Source organism: Neophocaena asiaeorientalis, unplaced genomic scaffold (genome assembly GCF_003031525.2).
Source record: "Neophocaena asiaeorientalis asiaeorientalis breed wild unplaced genomic scaffold, Neophocaena_asiaeorientalis_V1.1 scaffold92, whole genome shotgun sequence".
Taxonomy (NCBI): Eukaryota; Metazoa; Chordata; class Mammalia; order Artiodactyla; family Phocoenidae; genus Neophocaena; species Neophocaena asiaeorientalis.
This window is the reverse complement of record NW_020174057.1, coordinates 4,331,653-4,354,770: the sequence shown is the minus strand read 5'-3', so window position 1 is coordinate 4,354,770 and position 23,118 is coordinate 4,331,653. Positions and strand designations below refer to the sequence as shown.

The 23,118-nt window shown below is 40.1% G+C and overlaps 1 long non-coding RNA gene across 1 annotated transcript in view; it reads right to left on the bottom strand.

Annotated features, from left to right (window-relative positions):
* The window catches only part of LOC112405839 (uncharacterized), a 306,771-nt gene extending 284,468 nt beyond the window's left edge, over positions 1-22,303 (bottom strand). Inside the window, exon 1 of the long non-coding RNA XR_003004435.1 lies at positions 22,179-22,303. This is a non-coding gene — a long non-coding RNA (uncharacterized LOC112405839). The remainder of the gene's footprint in view (positions 1-22,178) is intronic.
* Positions 22,304-23,118: the final 815 nt, after the last annotated feature.

Sequence of the window (23,118 nt, the reverse complement as noted above, 5' to 3'; positions counted from 1 at the left end):
CTAAAGGAGGTTCTTTAGGTTGAGGGAGGACAGTGGAGCATGGAGGCTCAGCTCTACAGGAAATAGTAAGCACACCAAAGATAATAAATGTGGAAGTCTTTTTTTTCTTTTTCTCAACTTATTTGATGGAAAGTTGACCATTTAAAGCAAAAAAGATAGCAATATGTTGTAGGGTTGGTAACGTGTAGAAGTAAAATGTATGAGGATCATGGCACCAAGGCTGGAGAAGGTGGATAGAAGTATATTGTTGTAGGGTTGTTGCCTTATATATGAGGTGGTGTCATGTTACTTCAAAATAACATGAGGTGGGCTTCCCTAGTGGCACAGTGGTTGGGAATCTGCCTGCCAATGCAGGGGACACGGGTTCAAGCCCTGGTCTGGGAGGATCCCACATGCCGCGGAGCAACTAAGCCCGTGAGCCACAACTACTGAGCCTGTGCGTATGGAGCCTGTGCTCCACAATGGGAGAGGCCGCGGCAGTGACAGAACTGCACACCATGATGAAGAGTGGCCCCCGCTCGCCGCAACTGGAGAAAGCCCTCGCACAGAAACGAAGACCCGACACAGCCAAAAATAAATAAATTAATTTTTAAAAAATAATAATAAAATAACATGAGGTGAGGTGGGGATATCTATTGCAGTCCTATAGAAAACACTAAAAGATTTTTAAAAAGGGATAAAATTAAAAACAATAAAAGTAATAACCTATAATGACTACAAGCTTTTTGACCATGACCTACAATAATAAATATCATATATCTATCACTACCTGTACACAAGTGCTCCACAACAATCTTACACACACATACATATAACAGAAAAAAAATGACTGAAAGTAATACTAATGATTACTAAGTGCAATGAATCCTTTTTATTCTTTTTCACTTTTTAACATCAATCATTACCTATTGAATCAATTTTATTACCAATCACAACTTCTCTATAGCATCTGTTGTGTCAGGCCATTTACTTAAAAAATATTTTTAAATTTACTTTTGTTACTTAATTGATGTTTACCCAAAAATTCCAGGACATAAGTTATCCCTATTTTAGAAATGAGGAAACAGACATGGAGAAATTAACATTCTTAAGATTGTAAGGCTAGTAAGTGGAAAAGGTAGGATGTGAATCTAGATATAAGAAGCCCAATTGCTGTGCTCTTAACCACTATATCACACTACCTCTACCTTGGCCACTACATTTGGGGAACTGGGTGCCAGGGATGGGTGCATGTAACTACATGCATTTTTCTTGGGATAAATACTAGTTTTTACCTGTAACCTGGAAAAAGCTTAAGAATCACAGTACCACCCCACCCTAATTTACAGTTTGCTTTTTCCTACTGATAACTAAAATCTGTTCACGTTATCTCAGTAGATTCTCTAAAAAGCTCCAGTCATTCAACCACAATAAAACTCTAACTTTCAAGGCTCCATATCCTATGCTTTCCTTTGTATATGTTATTGGTGAGTGGGTGGCAACAGAAACCTACAAAACATACAAATGAGAAACTTTACTGAAGCTATTTTTCAGTTCTAAAATTCTATAAACCTATAATTCTAATCAAGGACCCAGCCACCTGCTATTCTATAACTAAGCCACAAGATGGGCAGTTGTCTAAATTGCTCAGAAAGATATACAAAAGCAGGGGTTCCTTAGTTTGTTAGTCTGCCCTGAAGTTTTGCCAGGCCTAAAGTTAATTACAGTCTCTTGGTGCAATTTAACCATATTCCTCTTAGTTTATTGTCTATCATACAGATAGAATAATCTAGCTTTCCCTCAGGATAATCATTTTTTTCACATACTTATATAATTGAAAATAACTATGTATTCACCATTTAGCTTTTTCCTCTCTAGACTAAATAAATACAATCCCCTTAATCTTCCCCCACTGGCTTGACTTTCTCTGTAATCATTTCAGTGGTGCCTCTTAGAAGACCCTCTCTAGTTTCTCCACATGCATTTTAAAGGGTGGAACCCCATATTGATTGCATTACTCTAATGAGGGCCTGACCAATGCCAAATATGGCTGGATGATCTGCCCTCTTGCCTGCTGTGCTCTTGCTAACAGAAGTGAGTATTACATTAACATTTACAAAAACATTATTGCCAGTTTTCTGGATCATCATCAGCTGAAGCTGAATCCCACTCATACAAACTGCTATAAACCAACTGAACCAGTGCCTTGCATTCTCTGTTTTAAAATATATGCTCCTATATTTTAAAGGCATTTAGATTTCTTCTTTCATGACTTGAATTTTCTTACTCAGGTTTTGTGATTTTTTTGTTTTTCTGTATTGTGACATTATTGTTTTTATTGATTTCAAGTTCTCTTTATATTAAGGATTTCAATTATTTGGGGTTTGTCTATGTATTTTTTTTTTAGGTTTGTATGTAATCAAATGTATTGCCAGTTTTTTTGTTTGTTCTTTCCTCCATCATTTTTATGGAAAGTTCTTCTTTTTTTTTAAATTTAATTTATTTGTTTTTGTCTGCATTGGGTCCTCGTTGCTGCGTGTACGCTTTTTCTAGTTGCGGCGAGCAGGGGCTACTCTTCGTTGCGGTGCATGGGCTTCTCATTGCAGTGGCTTCTCTTGTTGCGGAGCACGGACTCTAGGTGCCCAGGCTTCAGTGGTTGTGGCATGTGGGCTCAGTAGCTGTGGCTCATGGACTCGAGCACAGGCTCACTAGCTGTGGTGCACAGGCTTAGATGCTCCATGGCATGTGAGATCTTTCCAGACCAGGGCTCAAAGCTGTGTCCCCTGCACTGGCAGGCAGATTCTTAACCACTGTGCCATGAGGGAAGCCTGGAAAGTTCTTTTCAATCCCAAGATCAACCAATAATTATCTGTATTCATTTTAACTTTTCTTTAACATTTCACACTTTTTTGTAATCAACTTGTTAATCATATAGCATTAATTTTGGTATTTATATTAGTGTGAGATATGGTAAAAATCTCACATATGTGTATGTGAGTGAGAGTTTGCCAACTTTTCCAATTTTTCCCTTTTCCATTGGTTTGTGGTACTTTCTTTATAATACATGAAATTCTCATATAATGACATATGTTTCAGAATTATCTGTTTATATATTAAAAAGTATTGAAACACTTATATCATATATAAAAGGCTCTTAAGAAATAAACCCCCTATAGAAACATGGACAAAAAACATTCATAAAAGCAGAAGTTAAAGTTCTTATACACACATGAAAAACATTCATCTTTATAACTAAAGAAGTAAAAAACTAAAATTTATACAACTTTTTGTTTTGAATAATGAAAGATTTTTTTCAAAACTATTTTAATATTACGGTTGTTGAGATTGTTTTAAAATGCATGCTCTCAAACACTGCTGTTGCAGTTCTTTTTCCTAATATTTTCTTTTGCTAATTTTCAAACCTTCAGAAAATGTAAAAGTATAGTACAATGAATACTCATGTACCCCTCACCTATATTCACTAATTGTTAACATTTGCCAAATTTGCTTTTTCTCTCTGTATATGCATATGTATATCTGTGCAGTTATGTACATACACATATGTGTATATATATGTATATATGATATGTATAATTTTTTGCTGAACCATTTGAAAGTTAGTTGCAGACACCATGATACTTCAGACTCAAAGATTTTAACCAGCAGCTGGAGGTGTTTTAAACATGAACAATATATTTCAAAAGCAATTTGGAAGATGTATCAAAGCCTTCAAGATATAAAATCAGCATGACAAATTCACTTCTGAGTATCTGTTCAAAAGATTTTATTCTCATTCCTCAATTTGAGCCTCCTTTTTTATGGCATCCAGTATAATATTGGTCCTTATTTATGATTCATTAGAAAACTACTCAAATAATTACAAAGGAGACATATAAAATTAAATCTAGCTTCTGACACTAACAGAATACATGCATCTGATAGATTTTGTCCCAGAAATTTGTTTTTTCATACATATGTATTTTATTATACCAAAAATCAAAATAGATAAGATGTGGACTTGCTCTCAAGAAGTTTGTTTTCATTAGTGCTTTTAAGGCCATGCCTAGAAATTCAGACTTTTCTTAGAAGAGGATTGAAGGATTTTAGATATAGGTCTAGTCTGATTTGCATTTCAGAAGGATAATTGTAAAGACAATTTTAAAGTTAAATTGAATGGGGAAAACACTTATTAAGGAAAGCAGCTGGGAGGCTGTTGCAATTGTACAGGAAGTTGAAATGAGAGCAGAAAGAAGTGGACAGATTCAAGAGAAATTAACATGAAAGAAATAATAAGAGATGAAGGTTTGTTGAACATTTGGGTTAAGTGAAAAGGAGGACTGCAGGATCCCTTTCAGGTTTCTGGACCTAGGCTACTGGTGATGGTGGTGCATCCATGACTAGAGAGGTAGCAATAAAGAAAGTCTGTGGAGAACAATCATAAGTTCAGTTCGGTGTGTGTGAGGTGCTCAATATATGAGGCTTGCTCTGGAGATGTGGTAGGAGTTATGAAATTTGATTAAAATACGGATTTAGAAGACATCAGTGTATTGTCAGGGGTTAACACCACGGGAGTAAATGAGATCATCTAAGAACAGTGAGAAAGGTAAGAAGAAAATTAAGGCTGGATCTCTAGAAAACAGTTTAAAAGTAAACAAAAAAATAGAAAATTTAGAAAATACTGAAAAATTTGTATAATCTAGGGAAGGAAGGTCTTCCTAAAAGCAAAATAGGACACCCAGACATCATAAAGGAAAAGATAGATGTCCTTAACTACATACATGTAAACCTTTTTTTATGACAAAAGACACCATTAGATAAAGTTAAAAGTTAAACTATTGATGGGTAGCAAAATATGCCACCCAAAGTATGCCTCTTTGGCATAAGGATTATTAGGAGCTAAAGACAATTGAGAAAAAGCAAATACAAGAAAAACTCTCTGCCCTCCCCCTATTTGCCTAAAAGCAAGACATATATTGGCAAAGGTGTTCCCCCCCTCCCCCCACCACCTCCCTCTACCAGGAACAACAGAAATTAATTGGAGACACTCTAGAAATTTACCAGCGCAGAGACAACACCAGAGAAACCTATATAACAAACTTTACTAACTAGCTCTTATCTTCCATTAGTTCTCCCACATATTTACCTTCCCACAATTTGCCACCCTAGAAACTCAAGGTCCCTTTCCTTCGTCTCATCACTTCTGTCAAAATGTATTGTTCTTTTGTTAAGATGCTGCATAACACCGAGTTCTTACCACCCCTTTGAGTTACTGATCACTGAGTACTCCTATGTGTATGCACAATGAGCATGTTAACAAACATCTGTTTTTCTCTTATTAACCTGTCTTTTGTCAGTTTAATTTACAGGGCCTCAGCCAATGAACCTAAGATGGATAGAGGAAAAAGCTTTTCCTCCCCTATGTCACAGACTGTAATGCATATGATAAAAAGCTCCTACAGATGATAAGCAAAATGCTTAACATCCCAATGGAAAAATGGGCAAGTATATAAACAGTGTTACCAAAAAGTGAAACTCAAAGGACAATAAACTTATGAAAATATACACAATCTAACAAATTGTTGGGGAAATTCTAATTAAAATATTGATGAGATTCCACTTCTCACCCATAAAATCGGCAAAAAATTAACATATGTTCAACTTCAGTGGAGAGGTAGGGAAATGAATGTGCCTACTCAGTACATGGTCGATGGGGTTGTAAACTGCCATCTCCTTTCAGGAAACATAGCAACATACATTAAAATGTAAAACACATGATGGAGCAACGTCAATATCATATCTGGAAGAAATAAAAGTGCCAAAATTTTATTTGTGTGTATGGAAATGTATATGTATTCATAATCATATATTTATTTATAATATGTGTATGTATATGTAAGTATATTTATTGTAACATTTTAAAATACAGTAGGGAAGTCCCTGGTGATCCAGTGGCTAGGACTCCACACTTTCACTGCCAAGGGCCGGGGTTTAATCCCTGGTCAGGGAACTAAGATCCTACAAGCTGTGTGGCACAGCAAAAAAAAAAATAAATAAAATAAAATACAGTAATCACAAGAAATAGGTGGATTGTCCAAAAACAAGGAAATAATTGAATTAACTAGGAGTCATTTATACTACAGAATATTGTGCTACTATAAATATAATTGGTGGGATCTATATTAGTTGACCAGAAGAGATGTCCAGATGAGTAAGTGAAAAAAACAAGTTTCAAATTTGTGTATAGGGTGATTCCATCAACACAAACACAGCCTCTCCATATATGAGGACATGAATTTAGGTTTATTTGTATAAGCAGGAAGAAAAAGAGAAATGTGAGGAGACCCATACAGCAAACAACTAACATCTGTTTTTCAGATGAGGAAAAATGGATTGCATGGAATAAGGGAAGAATATCAACTTTTTCATTATAAATCTTCCAGTGGTTTCAAACATGCCTTATATTAGTAATTTTTTAAATAAAAAAATACAAGAATAATGCACAAAGTGGTAACTCAAGAACTGTCAAGAAATTTACAGATATCAGTAATTGAGTTTTCGTTTTTGTATATTTTACAGTATATATTATATATTACATTATATTTTACATTAAAATATTTGTAAGTATAAAATATAAAAACATTGTTCAAATAAAAGCACATATCACATCTCACCACTTAACAAAAAATTCCTTTCACATCAGTGGTCCTAATTTACGCCTAAGTAGTTCTTGTCACTGTAGGATTCAGGCAAGCATGGGCTTGCGTAGAGTCAGACCCACTGGGGTTGATTTGCATGAGAAACTGCAAGGCCTTCGAAGAAAATCTAACTTAAACAGTTAGAATTGGACACATACTTTTGGTCAAACAGTGTTGGGAGGAGTGTGATGATTTGGAACACAGCATAAGGACAAAGGTCAGCATTAACATCCTTACCATTCAATGTTTTCTGACCCCATTGAGAAGACAAGGTTGTACAATTTGGGGACCACTGTAGGAGATGTGACATTAAGGTGGAAGCACATCTAGTGTCACAACAGCAGCAGTCACCCTTGCTGGGCACGGCAGCATCATGGTGACACCGGAAGCTTTATCGGGTGTCTACAGAATCTGCACCTACAGCAGCAAGATTCAGAGGAGCAGGAAGATGTGTTTCAATAAAGGGCACTGGAAGCTGCAGGAAGGCCCCTCTGTATTCTGCTTTATTCTCTTACCATTATGGAATCCTTCTCTACATCTCTATGGTCTTCTTAATTATTTTAAATGGATAAATAATATTTTATTTATATGATATATGTAGTTTATTAACCTTGTTTTCTGTTTTTGACTTTTTCTAGTATTATAGAAGTTCATACATATAGCTTTTTTTTGATGTTCAATTATTTTCTTAGAATAAATTCCCAAGAGTACACTGATGGATTAAAAAGATTTAAACATTATAATATGCATGGTGATACACTGCCTTGTTTTCTTGTTTTCCCAAAATACTGAACCAATTTAGCATGCCATCGGCAATGATTGAATTATCAAGCTTTTGCCACAAACAGGACAGTTAAGTGTTGTCTTTTACATTTAACAAATATTTGTTGAGTGTCTACTATGACCAATCACTCTTCTGGATACAGGAGAGCAGTGAACGAAACCCAAAACTCCCTGCCAGCACTGAGCTTAGATTTAGTGGAAGGAGGCTGGTTTATTAGACATAAAGTCATTTTCTTGAAGTGTTGTTTCAGCTTCATGTGCTTGGATGCTCATGAAGGTGATCACCGTTCTGTTTCTTTGCTGGTTGTCATTGCCACTGTGTGAATTGCTTATTCATGTCTTTTTTTCCAATGTATTACATGAGTTCTTCATGTGAAGGCTCATGAGATGCCTCAAAGCTTCTATTTCCCTCCAAGTTCCCACATGGCCTCCTAAGGCCCAGGATTGTCCTTAGAAATCACTGCCCTTTAATCACCACATAAAGAATTTATGTACAGCTGGGCTTTCCTGGTGGCTCAGTGGTTAAGAATCCACCTGCCAATGCAGGGGACACAGGTTTGAGCCCTAGTCTGGGAAGATCCCACATGCCGTGGAGCAACTAAGTCAGTGCGCCACAGCTACTGAGCCTGCGCTCTAGAGCCCCCAAGCCACAACTACTGAGCCCGCATGCCACAACTACTGAAGCCCACGTGCCTAGAGCCCGTACTCTGCAACAAGAGAAGCTACCACAATGAGAAGTCCTCACACCACAACGAAGAGTAGCCCCCGCTCGCCACAACTAGAGAAAGCCGGCGTGCAGCAACAAAAACCCAACGCAGCCAAAAATAAACGAAGAATTTACATACAGCTAAGACATATCCACCTACCATGGCGTCCTGTTTCTCCTGCTTGCAGACCTTCCATTTTGCAATGGAAAAACAATGGGAAACACTGTTCCACCATCTTCTCTGCCCATGGAAGCCATTTCTCTCCTTGTCACTGAGGTAGATTTTCTAGGATGGCTCTCCCAAGACAGAGATTCGTTCCACATCCAGGTTATATTCTCTCAGTTTTTCCTTTCTTTCTCCCTCTGTAGTAAAGGACCCTCCTTGAGTCAAAATTCCTAGGTGACCACATCTTGCCCTACCCGAGGACCACTCCAATTCTCCAGCTCCCAGAGCCTTGCCAGACATCAGATCAGCCCCCTTCTCCCTGTGCACAGGCCACGTGCAACGAGGACACCCCAGGTGCATCCCCACAACACCAGCCCTGCTCCCACCTTAGACGTGGGTCTTCTCTGCTCCCGCAGCCCAGCACGTGGAGAAGAACCGGTCCACTGCTTTTACTTCTCCTTTGAGGATTTTTACCACAGATGGTGGCCTCTGTTTGTCATGTCTGATGTGATCCTTTCCCATCTGGTGACCTAAGTTATTTTGTTCTTGTTGTTGTACATGTGTTTACAAGTCTTTATGTAGCCAAATCTGTCAATCTTTCCCTTTGTGATTTCTTCTGTCACTTCACAGTATAAAAATAATAATAATAGTTTATCCAGACCTCTGACAGGCAATAACTTATATTTTCTGCTATGTTTTCTGTTACCAATCATGTTAGCCATTCAAAGTTCATTTTTATCATGAGGCATGAAATTGGGAATATTAAATTGATTTTTTTTTCAAAAAATGCTAGCTACAAATCCTAAATAATATGTATTAAATAATTCTTTTGCTGTTCGTTTGAGATGTCTCATTATTTATTATATCCTTCTATACAGTACACATATTTCTGGACTATACTATTCCATTTATCTACATGCTTATTTGGGGAAGACTAGCTCCACTTTAACATTCCACTTTGTAAAATACTAGTTAATGTTCTTAGTTGAGCATGGCAGCGTTACATATGTGGGCCCTGGACATTTAGAACCCTGGCTCAGCGATTTACTAACCATCATGTGAACTTGGGCAAGTTACTTACCTTCCCTTGGCCTCAGTTTCCTTATTTATAAAATGGGGATAATAAATACACCTATCTGTTTTGTGTAAGTGAGGTATTTATTCTATGTAAAACATTTAGAATAATGTCTGCCATATAGTAAGTGCTCAAAACATGCTATCTATTTTTGCAGAAACAAATTATAGTCATCGTTAAGTTCAAAAATTCTGTTGAGATTTTTGAGTTGGATTATGTCCAACCTATAAACTGACTGAATAAAACAGAAGTCTTTCTCTATCATTACTTTTAAGGATAATTGTACACCTTTCCATTGGTCTTCCCTAATATTATTCAGTAAAGTTCTGTCTACATTAAATAAGACACGTAACTCTCTTTTAAAAATACTTATTCTTAAATAATTTAGATGTTATGTCATTACTATGAGCTGAGATAAAGGACTCAGTGATTCGTATATATTTATTTTGCATTCATCTTTCTGCTTTATCGATGCCTATAGTCTTTTTTTTTTTTTTTTTTGCGGTTCGCGGGCCTCTCACTGCTGTGGCCTCTCCCGTTGCGGAGCACAGGCTCTGGACGCGCAGGCTCAGCAGCCATGGCTCACGGGCCCAGCCGCTCCACGGCATGTGGGATCTTCCCGGACCGGGGCCCGAACCCGTGTCCCCTGCATTGGCAGGCGGACTCTCAACCACTGCACCACCAGGGAAGCCCTATAGTCGTTTTTTAGACTTTTCACTTTAGTTTTTAAAAGTATACAATCACAATATCCAAAAATGACATCTTAATTTTGTTTTCAAATACTAATTCTACTGATTTTTTGTATCTTCTTGCACTGGCTAGAACTCCAAAACAATATTTAACACATATGAGAATGGTCATATGTGTTCTTCTTACCGATTTGAAAAGGGAAGTTTCTAATAGGAGAAAGGAGACTTTGGCATAAGACTCGAAGGTTGCTTTATACTGATGGTGTCTCTTCCTAGCTGAGAATCCAGAACGAATCCCACAGTCTCCTGGAACCACAGCTTCTTCATCAATAAGATGAGGATATGAACACTTATCTCTCATAGTCATAGGAACAGCTGAGATATCGTATGTAAAGTGCACTGGCACTTAACGTAGACAGGATACATTTCAATCCCATCTATTCTTTATATTCCATATATTTATCTATTAAGGAACTCTATCATTCTGTTCCTAAATTTCTATTGTTTCTATTATAAATGGGTATTCAAATGGATAGTTCTTAAATGCACTGATTTTGTGATTAAAATTCAACTTGAAAACTACCACACAGGAAAAAAAATGGCATCTTTGGTTTCACATCTCCTGGCATTTATGACTTATCTCTAGTCCCTAAAAGTACACTTGTTTCATAACACCTATGCAATAAATATTTGCTGAATATTTTGTTGAATGAATGAGCTCAGTTAATTCCAAAAAATTCCTAAGATTTGTTTCCCAGCTAATTCATAGGTAACAATTCACAGTTGAACACCACTTTCTTTGTCAAATCCAGCAAAAGGAACTTGAAAACTTAGTGAATACACATAGACATACACACACACATATATATATATATATACATATGTATATATGTACACACATATATGTTTATATTGATATATTTCATATATGTTATTCAAAGCCAAAGTTTTTCTAAGAGTAAGAAAGGCTTTGCTTACTAGGGAAAAAAATTTTAAAAACTTAAAAAAAAATTGTTTTACTTTTATGTACTGGTACCTATAAATTTTAAAGATTAACATAATTGAAAAAACTAATTGAATTCATTAAACCACCAAAATTTTGCTAATCCAATACCACCAACCCAGAGAAATGATTAAATTAGTTCTTATGGTTACATTTAGTTTCAACCCAGAGAAATGATTAAATTAGTTCTTATGGTTACATTTAGTTTGCATTAGTTTTGCTCACTATAAGCATCACACTTTTAAACTAGAATTCTATCATATCACATCTTGACTAAAATACTTAACTGTCTGAGTTACTTTTCTCTTGATGATCTATATAAAACATCGGCAAACATGTTAAGATCCAATGGTAAAGAGTGAGAGAAGGACTATAAAAAGGGGGAAAAAAAAAGCAAAAGGAGAAATAATATAAATGACCAAATTTCGATTCTGTGTATTTCCTTAACAATAACTAGGACACTGTACAGTATTTCAAGGAGTTATTTAGTTTTTCCTTTGAGCTGAATTGCAACTCTGACTACCTGTAATTGAGTACTAACCACGTGACAAGCAGTTTCTGTACGTTGATTCATTTAATTCTTATCACCACACTGAAATGCAGGTACTTCTCACTTCATCTCCATTTTTAAGATGAGGAAACTGAGGCTCAAAGAGGTTACATTATTAGGCTGAGGTCATACAGCTGGTTCATGCCAACTGAGGTGAGAGATGAAGCCAGATCTACCAGGTTTCTGGCCCATCCTTACAGTCCTGTGCTCTGCAGCCCCTTCAGGAGGAACTGCATCTGTGTGCAGGTTGAGCCCCTGTATGGAAGCAAATACAGTCGCAGATCTACCAGCAGTGGCAAAATAAGCCCTGGTCACTAAGCTATTTCTTTGTGAATTTGCCAGTGTTCCTTCATATACAGCATCACATACAGATTGACAGATTTGAAATGTCCATACTCTGTCAGGTAAATGCAAGCTCAAGGTACTGACTACCTCTGGGAGGGGAGAAGAGAGGGAGGGCATTAGGCTACAGGAGGAACACACAGGGAGATGCAAGTTATTGATACTATTCTGATACTTAGGTTGGGAGGTAGTTTCATGGGTCATCATTATTGTACTCTAGTATGTTTCAAATTTTATATAAAATATAATTTTAAACTATTAAAGCAAAAAAATCTCCTCTGGGCACACTTCGCATAAACAATGAACAATTCCTATCCTCTCTACCCTGCCTCATTCTATAGTGACCAAAGGTATGTAAACCGTGCCAATCCAGTTCCTGATTCTTCACTCCTCATAATCACAGCATCCTGATTGAAAGGCCTGGGAGTTACCAGACCTGGTTTTTGGAAACTATTTGTGCTGGAAAATAATGCAAAATGCTTTCCTTTAAGGACTAGCTTCCTTTCATCAAAGCTTCAAGGGGCAAAGAAAGAAAGAATTAAAGAAAGCAGCTTGCTTCACTGCTACCAATTCATAAGCACTGCGCTAAAGAGCAAGGCCCATGCTGATTCCTCTTGCATTACCCTCAAAGCATCCAGCACAAGGCCTTGCATGGAGTAGGTGGACAACTGATGTTTGTGAATCAATGTATAAATGGATGAGTCAAGTCACACTATTTTCATGGAGAATCTTAAATGTCACTCTTCTCGAAATTTGACCATGCTGCTCAACCTACTAAAAATTTCATAATGAACCACCCACAAACACAATCTTGTATGAATATCCCCTGTGTTCCCCAAATCCTTTGTGACCTATGGACACAATTGCCGAATATGAGTCATGCTTCTACCACTGCTCCCACACAAGTGGTATTTTTAATGCTCCAGCATTTCCTGAAGTCGCACTCTCAGGAAATGGTTTTTACAATAATGACCTCACTCTTCCCATGTTCCCCTCACCCCCACCACTGAATCCAGGAATAGCTGAACAGGTGTTCAAATACCTAGAATTACCCAAAACACTCCACAACCTGTCTTATGTTTCCTAGCAAAGTCACGAGGATAACCTCTTGTCCTTTGGAGTTTGAAAGGACTATTTGTGCTTTATTTATATCTAGACATAGCTTATTCTTCAAACTGGCAATAGTCTCCACACACCAGAACTAAATCAATGTAACATAGTGGTTAAGGTTATAGCCTCCGGGGTCCAACAGCCCTGGAAAGCCAATTTTGACTCTGCCACTAACTATGTGGTTTCAGGCAACTCATTTAGCCTTTTAGAGCCTCAATAGTCTCATCTATAAAATGGGAATAATAGAAGATATAATTTCTTGGAACGTTGTGAACATCAAATAATACAACTCTTATAAACTGCTGACCTCTGGTCTGATAAACAGCAAATGCTCAATACTTGCTAATGGTTATTATTGTATCAAGTTTTCCCAGGCCTCAGGCCTGGTCAGTCTCTCTTGGACATTGTTTACCATGATGTGGTGACTGTGATTGCTGGGGGTCTTTAGATGTTCAGATACCTTCAGAAGCTTACCTGGCTCAACCCATTCTGAGGAGCACTGCCTGGCCATCCTCTAAGAATCAGAAATGTCAAGGGACAGCAGAGAGTGAGAAGGAAAGGATGGGAGGGAATAGTGGGGGGTTATAAAACCACCTGGTCTCACCCAGGTTCAAAGCAAACAGAGAAGCTGCCACATGAGTGTGGGAGGAGAGGTATCTACACAGTGAGGCTCCTTGGAACCATCATGATCAAAGTCCATACTTCTTTGGAAAAGAGTATATTTATCTTATATTTCTTTCTTATAAGAGAAACCCAATAGGAAAGATGATGCTGAAAACGGCAATTTGACTCTGGGAAACAAGCTCCCGCTATTCTCATCAGACCATCCGATAAGCTTCCCAAGGGACTTTTCTAGGCTCTCCAAACAGCACAGGACAGAGTAGCCAACTCTCAAGAGGATGCCCTGGGGTGCAGCCAAACTGCAATTGCCCTGGAAGTCAGATCCCAATGGCTCAGACACAAGGGGCAAGGGCAGGATGCATATAACCCCAAGCCATTAACTGTTCAGCCCCATGCAGGAGCACACATAAAGCTACTCCGGAAGAATTGTTTTGGAGGCACAGAGATGAAGAAAAAGATCCCGCTGGCACTGCTGGGAAACACAGCGGTAGTCAGCACACCCTGGCCCTAGCAACCAGCGATGGACAGACTCAGGCTGAGAAAACTTTTCTGGGCACATGGCATGAAAGGAAACCCCTCAGAGGCTCAGGCTCCATGAAGGTTAAGGATCAACAACAAAAAGACATTAACCCATCTCCTAAATGGTATTTCATGGCCATCAAACAGCCATGACAGGCCCATCAAAGGAGCAGCCCGTGTATGTAGGCTGGTGGAAGATGCTCTGGCAATTTAGACACACTGGCAGTTCCAGGGAGGGAACACTGTCTGTGGGGTCTCTCTACTTATGAAGGCAGCACTTTGCATAACAAATGTTCCATGCATAATCTTTACTTGGCATAATTCTTTCTGGACCCAATAATGACAGTTACTCTCAGTCCTAACTGAAGGTCCTAATTATTGGGAAAATAAAGGAGCCAATGCTTCTATAAATTAGCAAGTAGGATTAGTATAATTAGCAAGCAGGGACAAGGAGCCCTCCAACTTGCATCAGGAGATCTCCTGCTCTGTGTGACCTTGAGTATGTTAGATCCACCATTTGGACTTCAGTTTCCTCATTTATAAACCATCTTTTTAAGGGCATATCTTGTGGGTTCTTTTGAATACTCCCAACGTAATTTATTACTTTTTTCTTTTATAATTCTTAGTTGCAGCTTAGCACACATGCAATAAAGTGCACAAAGAGAAATACTATTCTCACTTAGAATTTTATACCTTTCAGGGAGTGCAAGATGGTAGTGTGGTAATGTTGATTCACTCCCTATATCAGTACCAAAGGCCATCTTATAGATGTAAAGTCTTGATAATCAAAGGCACAGAGAATGTGTCAGTCGTAGCACTCACATTAGAGCTCCGAAGTCCTGACTCATGATGTTTAGTCTAATGTTTAGTCTCAGAGTGTCCTACCATGAGTTCCTGGAGCAGCTCTCCACAATGGGAACAGCCTTGCTTGAATCACAGGCAAGAATGGAAAGAAGTGGTAGTCTGAGAAGAGATTTTTAGGTCACAAGCAGATGCCTAAAAAGGATGAGTACTAACTTGTCTGGGAAATTATTATTCCCTTTGACCTTCAGGTTCTGCCATACTTTAATAGCTATTATTGATTGGGTGCTTATTTTGTGCCAAGCATTGCACAGAGTTTAACATGGATAATCTCATTTAATCTGCAAAATAACCCATGAGATGGACACTTTTATTAGTCATTTTACAGAAGAAAAACCTGAGGTTCAGGAAGATTAAACTACTTCTCCCAAGTTATAGATGAAGAATGGCAGAGCTGGGATTTGAACCCAAGCCCACAGACTTCACCACATCATTCAGTTTCCCACAGCCACTTCCACCTTACCCCACAACCAAGGCACCACCACGCCTCGGGAAAATGCACTACCTCAACCAGATGGCACCCTGCACTTATGCCTCAGTTGATTTAGCCTCCAGCTTGGCATGGCCTTCACCCTCCCCTTTACTATCCAAATCCGTCCTTCAAGACAACTCAAATACCACCATCTCCTAGCCATTCCATTACACACAGAAAATCCTCCCTTCTGAATTCATGTAAAATGTGTCATCTATTTCATTCAAAGGTGTCGGGAGTCTTTATCATTTTTTTTAAATGTGTACATCATTCATTCACTCATTCAATGACATATACGTACACTGTACACTGTCCTTTCTCCTCAAATGACTGTCAACTAGTAGATGTCAGGAACCATGTCGTCTATTTTTCTTTGTATCTCTCAAATTATCATGGTACAAAATTTAAAAGTCAAATAACGTGGTTCTGTACAGTGGCTATGAAAATTATATGACATTAGAGCCACACCTTGTATTTGATGGCTAAATTGTCCTCATTTATTTCCCAAGCATCTGACCCACTCTTCCCCAGTATAAATTATCTTCTAAAAGTTTTTTTGCCCTTGTAAGACCATAACGTTAGGTCTTACTCTTTTTCTATACTGAGACATTAGCCACTGTGTGTGTGTGTGTGTGTGTGTGTGTGTGTGAAGGTGTGTGTATATGTGTATGAAAAACATATGTTTTGATAAAGTAAAGGACATAAGATAATAGCCCATTGCACCTGCATTAAGCAAGTACCCAGGATGGCGTTACTTGCATGCCAACCAGCAAACCCGCCTGCAAAGTGAGCAACTTTCTCAGACCACTGCTCAGCCTCGTGTGTTGACAACCTTGGGAGAGAAGACAGTAATTGCGGTCCTAAAGTAATATCTACCCCCATTCCCTTTGGATTGCTTGTTTATAGTCTGAAATTGCTGAACAGGTTCTGCAGGTTTTTCTTGTCCATTTGCTGAGCTTGAATCAAGAAGGGAGAGTCCCAGGTTCATCCAACTGTAAACAGTACCTCCCGAGGTCAAACTGGAGAGTCTGCACAGTGGTTGAGGGCGGTGGGGGTGGGAGGGTAGTTCTGGATGTAACATATGAGAGAAATGTATCACATGTATACTGTCCTGCATGCCTGGACAGAGGAAAAAAGTGAAGAGGAGGAATAGTGAAGCACTATTCTTCCTATATCAGGAAGAATAGCGCTCACATTGATTTCTTACTGTTTTTTGGCAAAACATGAAGGTGAACTTTTTTAAAGTAATTAGACTTCTGACCTTTGCTTTACCCACTGTGACAACCCCAAGTCTTTTTCTGTCATTATATAAATGTTATTTGAAGTTACAAAGAGCACAAGCACAGCTGAATAAGCTAGATATTAATGAAAGTTAGTTAAGGAAGTCAATGAGCCAGCCAGGATCAGGTTGTCTTGAAAATAAATACATGAGACTGAGCTCCAAATGCACGGCTTTGATATATTCAATTCACCAACAGGTACTGGGCCCTACTTTGCCCCAGGGCCCTGGGGACACAACATTGAACAAGTTTAGGCTCTAGTCTCTACAAGCTCGCAGTCGGGGTAGAGTAATAAACATGTACATGGCCACCGTCACACAGTAAATCCAGTCATACACAGAAGGTAAAGATGAGAAAACTCTCTTTTCGATGCTTTAATTTTTAAAAACACTATTCACTGACTGTGGGGCATTGTTTGGGTTTGTTTTTTAAGCCTAAATATCTGAACTTCAGGCTTATTTTTGCCTTTTTCTAGCCATAAGATCTGAGTCAAATCACATCACCGTTTGACTTCAATTTCCTCAACCATAAAATTAGAGTGTTGGTGTAGACCAGGGGTTAGCAAATAGCAGCCTGAGGGCCAAATCCAGCTCCAACCTGTTTTGTAACTGAAATTTATTGGAACACACCCACGCCTGTTCATTTACATATTGCCTATGGCTGCTTTCATTCTAGGGCAGAGTAGTTGTGACACAAGGCTCACAAAGCCTAAAGTATAATATTTACTATCTAGTCCTTTACAGGAAATGTCTGCTGACCTCTGGCATTGACCATCTCTGAGGCCTCTTCCAGGTGTTTACAAGATTTATGTGGACAGATGAAAGCACTTTGAACACTGAAGATAAACATACAAATGGAAGGAATTATCAAAAGGTACATGCTGGTTCCAGGAAGATAACAATTCTGCATATTCATTGTCATCAACAGAAAACATTTATTCCAATGGGTCTCTACTCTGGATTTGTATTAGAATCAATTGGAGAAATTTTTTTAAATTAAGTTTTATTGGAGTATGGTGGTTTTACAATGTTGTGTTAGCCTCCACTGCACAACAAAATGAATCAGCCATACACATACAGATATCCCCTCCCTTTTGGACTTCCCTCCCATTTAGGTTACCACAGTGCATTAGGTAGGGTTCCCTGTGCTATACAGTATGTTCCCATCAGTTGTCTATTTTATACATAGTATCAATAATGCTTATGTGTCAATCCCAGTCTCCCAATTCCTCCCACCCTATCCATTTCCCCCTTGGTATCCATATATTTGTTCTCTACCTCTGTGGAAAATTTTAAATGTCAATACCCAGGAATCAATGTCTAGAGTTTCTAACTTAATGGGTATGGAGCGAAGACCTGGTATCAGTATTTTTTTAAAACTCTCCAAAAAATTCTAGAATGCATTCAGGATTAAAAAATGCTGATTTAGGGGCTTCCCTGGTGGCGCAGTGGTTGAGAATCTGCCTGCTAATGCAGGGGACACGGTTCGAGCCCTGGTCTGGGAGGATCCCACATGCCGCGGAGCAACTAGGCCCGTGACCCACAACTACTGAGCCTGCACATCTGGAGCCTGTGCTCCACAACAGGAGAGGCTGCGATAGTCAGAGGCCCGCGCACCGCGATGAAGAGTGGTCTCCGCTTGCCACAACTAGAGAAAGCCCGCGCACAGAAACGAAGACCCAACACAGCAAAAATAAATAAATAAATTACTAAACTCCTACCCCCAACATCTTCTTTAAAAAAAAAAAAATGCTGATTTATTAAAGGCCTGAACGCAATACTATGCTTGACTTTGAGAATGTAAGAACTCATAGTTCTTCAAGTAATTTTAAATCGGGTTGTATAAACTTGACATATAAAACAATTAATAAAACATATATAAGAACATTGCTGTATATCAAATAAGCAATATAGGTAAGTGGTCCCCAAACTCAGATCTGTAGACTCTTGCAGAGATGGCTGCATAAGAATTGTCTTGAAAAAAAATAAATTGTCTTGAGAACTTGTTAAATACACAGCTTTGGGAGCCCAGTCCCAGAGATTCTCATTTAACATATCTGGGAAGAGATTCAGGCATCAGTGTTTTAAAAGCTACAGTGATAAGTCCACTGAGTAGCCAGGTTTCAAAATTAGATAGAGAACTCCTAAAGCGAGGTCCCACATCTTTTTATCTTTGACTCTCCAAGGTCTAACCCAGCATCTAGAATTTAGTAAGTATTTGCTAAGTGTTTATTAAATAGACCTTGATTTAGGAAGTGACCAGTGAGTGTTTTGGTGGACAGAGACACCAGACTTAGGGATTTACACTTGACCTTGAAAGAGATAACATGAGACTCATTCTATACATTAAACAACAATCAGCTGCAACCTTCCCACCTAACCCTCACTCCTACATTGACTACCAACCTAACCAAAAGATCATTATTTGGGGATCACCAAGCCACTGAGGCCCTCTCAGTCAGACTGAAGTTCATATGATTGCTTAAACCTTTTTTCGGGGAATAGCTCTTTTACACCAACTGGCAGGGTTACTGCCCCATAAACTTACCTTCTGTCATTAGCTGTTTTTTGGGGGTTTTTTGGGTTTTTTTGCGGTACGCGGGCCTCTCACCGCTGTGGCCTCTCCTGTTGCGGAGCACAGACTCCGGACGCGCAGGCTCAGCGGCCATGGCCCACGGGCCCAGCCGCTCCACAGCATGTGGGATCCTCCCGGACCGGGGCACGAACCCGTGTCCCCTGCATTGGCAGGCGGACCCTCAACCACTGCGCCACCAGGGAAGCCCCCTGTCATTAGCTTTGACTGCTGACATGTGCAATGATTAGACAGAGTTGAGCAAAGAGTATTTTTGCAGTCTGTGGGGAAGAGTACAGAACATAAATAACCACTGCATCTCATTACAAAATCCTGACTGTGCGAAATATACTGATCCAATTGCCACAATTAGATTAGCACTTGCCACGCCCATTAACTTCACAGGGAAACTGAAGCCAAATTTGGGCCCATATGCTCCCTGTCCTTACACTTAAGCAAGCCAGATGATGTCTATTTTCACATACAGTTAATTTCTGAAACAGCCTACATGATACTTATTGCTCCGGACTCTTATAATTCCCCCAGACAGCCTTGCTCAAACACCCCGTGAAATCCTCTCCACTTACAGTTTCACGCAAGCTTTTGGCCACACCCTGAACATGTCCTTTTTAAAGACACATCCTTTTAAATGGCTGAGTGACAGCCTCCCCCATCACATAAGGCGTGATATTGATGCACAAAGATGCATGTGTTTTGCATGAAGGCAAAAGGTTATTAAAGTGGCCAGAATAAAAACTAAGGTGGACATTGGAGGACTGAGATGATTGGCAAGGAATCTTTAGAGAATTCTGAAGGCCTCTCTGTCTCAATCTCTGATAGTCTATTGGCAAACCGCCCTACAGAATACATCACATTCAGCTCTGATCAGCGGTTCATGGTGGGAGGCTATAAGTGGTCTGAGAAAGAGCCACATTCAGAAGTTTTATCGTGCTAACGTGAGGCTGCTATGACAAGTAGATCCCAAAGTTATAAGTCATTCAATGAGATGGCCTCCTCTGGTCAGGGTGCCATTTAGGGACAGGTGTAGGGAATAACTGGCTGCATGCAGTGGGTTCAAGGGCCTGGGAAGACCCCTCTGTTCAAACATGTCCCTACTGCTTAAGTGTTAAAGGCCTTGGAATCCCATTATGAGAACCCAGTTCCTTTATGCCCTTTTTGTCATGGAAGCATGTACCACAGAGGGGAGCACAGGCTGAAGGACTGAGTGGGCAGAGAGACACTTCGATGAAAAAGGCCCACAGAGGGCCAGAAATGTCCCTCCAGCAAGCCACAGTTCGGATGATAAAGAAAATTAAAGTATGTGACCTCCTGTGTAAAACGAACTGATTTCTCCCTCCTTCCCAGCAGTATCAGAATTGGTTGATGTGGAGGCATGGGTGGAGAGCTGGCTATGCATTGACTACAAGGTCCATCAATTCTCAAAAGCAGCAACTGCAGCAGAAAGCAGCACAAACCCTCAGGAGAAGTATGGGTGGAAGAGAGGTGGGAATTCCATGGGGAAGGAGTACAAGGGATTCTTCCGTAACAGTGTGGAATCAGCACAAGGACCCTCAACATCAACATCACCTGGGAGTTTGTTACAAATGTAGATTCTCAGGACTTCCAATTATGATATGCATTTTACCAAAACTCCCCAGGCAATTTGTAGGCACATTTGAAAAACACTGGTCTAAACAAAAACATCTAGGACATCAGAAAAAGGGAGAGAGAGGAAGGGAAGGGAAACGAAGAAGAAAAGAGGATATTTATTCTCTAGGGATGGCAGTAAGAATGAGAACTGAGAAAAGGCACCAGTGTCTCTGGGTCGCCTGGGTGGCCTTTGAGAGCAGGGTCTGCAGAGGCAAGTAGGTGTGGAGGGGAGAGTTTGTGGTAGGAAGCGGGGGCAGTAGGTGCAGGCGCTTGATGGAGCTAGGGAGGATGAGCTTGGTTTTGCTATTTGAGGTCGTGGGTATAGGCGACTTTCAGTTTCCATTTGAGGGAGCCTGGGTAGGTGCATTCCAGATATGCCGAAATCAACGGTGGAGTGATTCATCTCCAGTCATCTTCCTACCAAGTTCCCCTACTATTTGACACCTTTTCCTTAAGCCTCTGCCTCACGGCCCCCAACCCTCCCCACCAGATGGCTTTGTCTCATTCTTCTCTGAGACCGAGGCCACCACATAAAGGCTCCCTCAACCTCTCTCTTCCCTATCTCGCTGTTTCTCTACATCTTTACCTCTCCTTTTTTGGAGAGGAAAGCCTCCTCCATTCCAAAGGTAACTCCACCGAACCACCGACCCCTCTCTTCCTTACAGACACTTGACCCACCAATCATGCTCTCTCTCGCTCATTTAATTTCTCCCTCACTTTCACCATCTATTCCTAAACCAACAATTAACTCAAGTCTCCCCACTCCTGAAGGGTTCTCATTCAAGCTTGCTTATCTTTTCAGCCAACCTCCACCGCTCTGGAATTTTACACCCGGACCTCTTGGTTGGATCACTGATTCCACCTCCTAGTGGTGCACTCACCTCTCAGCCCTCGTTTTCTGGCTTCCTGGCCTGCCTATGTGCTTTTGCCCCTGCTGCACCCCCACTCTGTTCTAGAATGCTCACACCTCTGCCTGGCAGTGTACTATGTACCTGCCAGGTTTACAAACCCTGCATCTCTCTCCCTGACCCTCACCTGGAGTGCAACCCTGTGCCAGCCCATAGACCCATCCTGAGACAGGTAGACCAGATATAAAGGTAACTTACCTCACGCTCTGAGATGCAGCATTAGCTAAGATTGGTCACTGCTCCAGGTTCAAGTACATCTTTATTGTGGGAACTATTTGAATCTCATGCGTGGGCCCAGTTTTGGCACCAGCACTGGTTTCATTTTCATGCATCCTATTTTTTGAGCATTTATTATGTGCCAGGCTCTGTGGCACTATCTACACGTGATCTCACTGACTCCTCCCATCACCCCAGTGCTGGGGAGCCCTACTGTTATAAGAGGGTTTGAGAAATTTGCCCAAGGTCACACAGTCAATAGATGGTGGAACCATGACTGAAACCAGGCTCTAGGGGCTATGCTTGATAAATAGTTATAACTTTTAATAAAAGGAAGAGTGGGGCATGTATATGTGTGCGAGCATGGGTATGGGTGTGGGTGTGAGGCAGTGATGCTGGGAAAGCTTTCAGGGACCCTGCTACTCGTGCCAGATTTTGTGGCCCTGATCAGCTGCTGCCTGGCTGCCAGGAGCTGTTATTATCACCCACTCCTGTGCCCCTGTCACTGGGCCTGTAGGGACTTGCCCTTCCTTCCTGCTCTTGGCCCTGTGATGTTGACAGCTGTACTGGGAAATCACATGCTGGCTGCTGCCACGCTTATCAGACACAGATTGTACGTGCGGATCTGGACGTCCTGCCCACCCTGTCCCTTGCCTGCCCCTATACAGGCGGTCAGGCCACTTCTAGGCCAGGGCCTTGTTCCGTCTGTTTTACCTCTGTGCAAGTAACTGAGTTTTCTCTATGCTACCACTTCTCCATGGAGTCTTCTCCCTGGTTCTCCCTGACAGAATTCATACCCTCTGTTATATTCCTTTAACTTTTGACTTACGCTCTCTTTCTGGCTTTTTCACCTGTCTTGTTAACTCCTTCTAATATTTAATCTTCTTTTTTTTCCAAATTTAAATATTTGTCTATTGAATTA